The sequence below is a fragment of the Canis lupus genome, unplaced genomic scaffold (genome assembly GCF_011100685.1).
Source record: "Canis lupus familiaris isolate Mischka breed German Shepherd unplaced genomic scaffold, alternate assembly UU_Cfam_GSD_1.0 chrUn_S1907H2106, whole genome shotgun sequence".
In the NCBI taxonomy this organism is placed as follows: Eukaryota; Metazoa; Chordata; class Mammalia; order Carnivora; family Canidae; genus Canis; species Canis lupus.
In genome coordinates this window covers 47,910-53,299 of record NW_023330772.1, presented here as the reverse complement: position 1 = coordinate 53,299, position 5,390 = coordinate 47,910, and the positions used below count along the sequence as shown (strand labels likewise).

General features: G+C 38.0%; 1 pseudogene; it reads left to right on the top strand.

Annotated features, from left to right (window-relative positions):
* Positions 1-4,969: 4,969 nt before the first annotated feature.
* On the top strand, positions 4,970-5,065 carry LOC119878784 (annotated as a pseudogene).
* Positions 5,066-5,390: the final 325 nt, after the last annotated feature.

The following is a 5,390-nucleotide window of genomic DNA, read 5'->3' as shown; positions in this document are numbered from 1 at the left end:
TGCCCTTTCTCCTCTCTTAATATTAGAGATATTTGGATGGCTGCATTGAACTCATATCATCCTGCAAATAAATATCCTTTTTTAAATTTATTTTTATTTTTTTAGAGATTTATTTGTTTTTAGAGAGTTCAAATGAGAGAGAAAGAGAGACTCTCAGGCAGACTCCCTGCTGAACCCAGGGCCCAATACGGGGCTCCATTCTTACCGCCTTGAAATCATAACCTGAGCTGAAACTTAACCCATTGGGCCACCCAGGCACCCTAAATAGCTTTTTAATATGCAAACACAAGCACTAGATTTAAGCAAAAACCTTCACTCCATAAAGAAAATGTGCTATCCTCCCTTACTTATATTTCTGTGACTACTGAATGAATATACCAACAACTGGAGAAGATAACAGAGCTTTCTTTTCTGCTCTACTAAAGTTCACCATGTATTTTTTTATACTAAGCCTTGTGTAGACTTTAACTTTTGTTCAATATGTTTTAGTATCTCAAATCTCCAGAAAAGTTGAAATTGATGCATTTTCTTTTTAAAAGGATAATAAAAGGTTTTTTAAAATCCACTTTTATGGTTCTCCTTGGTGACTGAAGATATTAAACTAAATTAATGATTAAATTGAAAGGACAACTAAACCAAGCAGATGTAGGTGAAGAAATTTTTCCATTAGAGTAACATTACTGAAAATGCAGAATTATAGTCAGAGATGTATTTGGCTAAATTTTAGGGAAGCCACTTTTATGAAGTAAACTCAAAAAAGCATTTCATTAAAAAAAGGCATTTCAAAGCACTTTTCCTAGTGCTGATATTTAAGAAAGACAGAGAGGGAAAATATTAAGGCCTGGGATTAATGAGATTTATAATCTAGTAGGAGAGGAAAATAAACCCACATGGATATGTGTGTGAAAAGGACAACCATACAGTATATTACTGAAATAAATTTAAAACCCTAACATCAGGAAGAGTGCTCACTTTGGCAGCACAGATGCTAAAGTCAGGAAGAAAGTTTTTTTCTTTCTGTCTCAGCCACCTCTACTCTCCACTTACAGATACAGCTTACCTGACAAACATCCTAAAGCTTAATTGGTACCATTTCCTTCCTGGCATTTTGAGCAGAGGCAAAATATATTCTCCACTATCCTAGCAACTTCTAGTCAAGATTCTCATCTAATATGATTCTTATATAAATATTCAGTGCCCTTAGAATTTAAAATAATGGCTGTGATTTGGCAGATCAGTAGTGTTATTTTCTAGACATATTTTGCCCACAGTATTTTTTCCACACAGTCTCCATGCCATCAGATATGATGCCAACCTCAGAAGCAAAAGTTACTTTCACTTCATTCCGGACATAACTTCTCATCTTTTCTAAGTAGCATCCTTTAGTTTTGTGAATATCTTTATTCCATTTTAGAGACCCATCTTCTTCCCATTATGGTTGATAGTATTCATAATTAATTGAAGGTGAATGTATGTTACAAACAGAAATTTCTTTTTTTTTTATGATAGGTCACACAGAGAGAAAGAGAGGCACAGGCAGAGGGAGAAGCAGGCTCCATGCACCGGGAGCCCGACGTGGGACTCGATCCCCAGGTCTCCAGGTTCGCAACCTGGGCCAAAGGCAGGCGCCAAATCGCTGCGCCACCCAGGGATCTCCACAAACAGAAAATTCTTTAGAACTCTGGAGAGGCAATCATTCATCATATAAGGTAAAAATAATGGCATTGCTTCTGCCTTCCTGGAGCTTATGGGCTGGGAAAGACATAGAAGGTCTTTACTTCTCAGAGATACTGTTTCTCTTTAGTTCATGTCAATAAATCTCCCTGAATCATTCAATGAATTTTCCTCTTTCTTTCTCAATTCTGTCCACAGATACCAGATTAATTTTTAATGCCCCCTCTCTTATCTTATGACTCATTTGCATAAGAACCTAAATGATTCCTGTATGCCCCCCAAATCCCCCCCACCCCTGCCAGTATTAAACTCCTTAGTGTAGTATATAGGCTGTCTGCAATTTAATTCAACTGATCCTTCCAATCCTCTATCATAATGTAAGAACTTACATTTAACACTGCATTAGGGACATGTACTTTGATGACTTTTTGCATGTATTTTCTGATTTGTAGCTGACAATAATTATATGAGATATGTAGTATGTATGCTGATTTTTTTCAGATGAAGAAACTAAAATATAAAAAGTTTGCACCATCACCTATTTCCACACAGATAATGAATGCTGGCTCTGGGATATTAAACTTAGTGTTATTTGATCTCACTTGTTCACTACAGTAAGTTAAATAATGGCCCCCCAAAGATATCAGGTCCTAAACCCTGGAACCTGTAAAACCTGATATCTTATTTAGCAAGCCTATGCAGACACATCTGCATAATTAAAGTAACAATCTGGAGGTGGAGCAATTACCTGAATTAAATGGATGAACTCTTAATGCAATCACAAGTGTCACTACAAAGTGAGGCAGATAGAGACTTGACACAGACACTAGAGGAGGCAGCATGTGACCATGGAGGCAGAAGATGGGAGTGATGTGACTACAAACCAAGAAATGGCAGCAGCTACCAGAGCCTTCAGAGGGGGAGTACCCTTCCAATACCTTGCTTTTGGCTCAGTGATATTTTATTCAGACTTTTGGCCTCTGGAACTTGGAAAAATTGTTTTCTATTGTTTAAAGCCTCCAAGTTTGTGATCATTTATTACAGCAGCCACGGGAAATTAATGCAAGAACAGAAACTCTGTTCTACACTGCCACCTATAGGCAAATTCTCTGGTTCCCAAATCAGAATCCTCTCAGTAGGAATTAGATGGCCACAGATCTGGATACAGGGACATTACTTCCAAGTCTGCAGTAATAAATACTTGGGTAGAAAGTCAGATAACCCAAACCTGAAGGAAATGAGGGTACCCAGAGTCCAGGGATACTCTTCAAAAAAAAAAGGCAATCAAATTAGAATTAGAGAAGCATCGCAGAAGACATAGGCCAAGAGCAACCCTAAATAATGATGTTAGCTCCTTTACTTGTTATACTGAAAGAAAAGTTGATTCTTGAACTTGTCAGTCCTAATCCTGCAAGATAGAGAGAGCTACTTGTTCTTTTTTTTTTAATTTTTATTAATTTATGATAGTCACAGAGAGAGAGCGAGAGAGAGAGGCAGAGAGAGAAGCAGGCTCCATGCACCGGGAGCCCGACGTGGGATTCGATCCCGGGTCTCCAGGATCGCGCCCTGGGCCAAAGGCAGGCGCCAAACCGCTGCGCCACCCAGGGATCCCGAGCTACTTGTTTCTAAAGGGAGAGATTCCCATGTAAGAACAAACTAGTAAGGTAGGTTTAATGAATGTAGTCACATGTACTCATTGTTGGGTGAACAGCTGCAAGTAGGTGTATGGTTTTAATGACGTGGCAACATAAAAACAGATCTCTGGGTATATGTAAAGCTTTGGGCTTTGACTGATTCTACTCAACATGTACATCATTTAAGTGCTAGCAACAGAAAGACACCAGGATCAAGATGCAGATTTCGTCACCTAGGGCTACACATCATTCAGTGACAAATTATAATAAATTAACCAGATTGAATTTATAGGCACAGCTTGGAGATATTGTGTCTTCAATTCCAGACCACCAAAATGAAGCAAGTATCTCATGAAAGTGAATCAACTGAATTTTTTTTTGGTTTTGCACTGCATATAAAGGTTATGTGTATACAATATTGAAGTCTATTAAAAGTGTGCAATAGCATATGTCCAAAAAACACAATGTATATACCTTAAATTTAAAAATACTTTATTACTGAGATGCACGGGTGGTCCCAGTGGTTTGAGCATCTGCCTTCAGCTCAGGGCATGATCTTGGAGTCCCAGGATGGAGTCCCACATGGGGTTCCCCACAGGGAATCTGCTTCTCCCTATGCCTAGGTCTATGCCTCGTTCTCTTTCTGCATCTCTCATGAATAAATAATAAAAATAAAAATACCTTTCTTACTAACAAATGCTAACCAATCTGTGAACTTTCAGTTGGTTGCAATCACTGATCATAGATCCACGTACAAATTAAGTAATAATGAGTAAGTTTGAACTGCAAGAAGGACACAGAGACATGAAGTGAGAAATGCTGTTGAAATAAAAATAACACCAAAAGACTTGCTCAATGCACGTTTGCCACAAACTTCAATTTGTAAAAAAAAAAAAAAAAAGATTGTGTGAAGCACGATAAAATAAGGTATGTCTATATAAAAAGTGTTAAAGTGATTAGTATTAAAGAAAAAAGGGTTTTTTTTCTCATAACATTTATCAAATAAATTCTCAGATGAATTAAAGGCATAATTGTGAAACAATGAAACTACTGACATATAGTTGATAATATAGGTGAATTTTATATGAACATGGATAGAGAAAGCCTTTTTAAGCATAAAAGTCATTAATTGATATCACCAAGATGGCCAAGAAAAATGATCTTCTCCAGTTCCCTCAGAGAAAAACCAACTAGGAGTATCTATAGTCAAGGCATCTTGATGAAAGTCCTAGAACCAAGGATGAGGCTGGAGTATCTACTTGGCTCAGAAAAAAATAAAATAAAATAAGCATTTGAAGGGTAAAAGGAGCAGTTTTACTTTGACCTAATCACCCTTTCCCAAAACCAGTGCAGTACAGCACAAAGATATACTCCCAGAAACCTCTGATTTCTCCAGTGTGAAAAAGCCCAAGGGAGGGTATCCAGCTTCTCCACTGTTATGAGTGCTTCTAAGGATGCCTACCCTTCAGTCTCATCTCACAGGGACCACTGGAGAAATAAATAGCATAAGGACTTTCAAGCATCAGAGATGGAGAGGAGAAAGGGGCTCATAGCAATTAAGGCAGGGATCATGGTAAGCTGTGGTTTGGGGAGTGTAAGTACCTGAACAGAGCTCTTAGCTAAGAGCCAGAGTGAGAGCCATTTGGAGAACCAAAGTGATGGTGCTCACTTCGGCAGCACCTATACTAAATCGGAATGATACAGAGAAGATTAGCATGGCCCTTGCACAAGGATAACATGCAGCATTCCATATTTTTTCAACTTCTGGTCTTTGGCCTTGTCAGAATCACCCAGGGTGAAATTTTACTTAGGTCATGGTTGATATTCTTGACTCAGCCCGCTCACATACAGCCACTCTGCACTTAGCAAAATGACTAGAAGGAAGAATTCAACACAAAAGAAAGAATCAGAAACAGTACTCTCTGCCACAGAGTTACAGAATTTAGATTACAATTCAGTATCAGAAAGTCAATTCAGAAGCACAATTATAAAGCTACTAGTAGCTCTGGAAAAAAAGCATAAAGGATTCAAGAGACTTCATAACTGCAGAAATTAGATCTAATCAGGATGATATTAAAAATC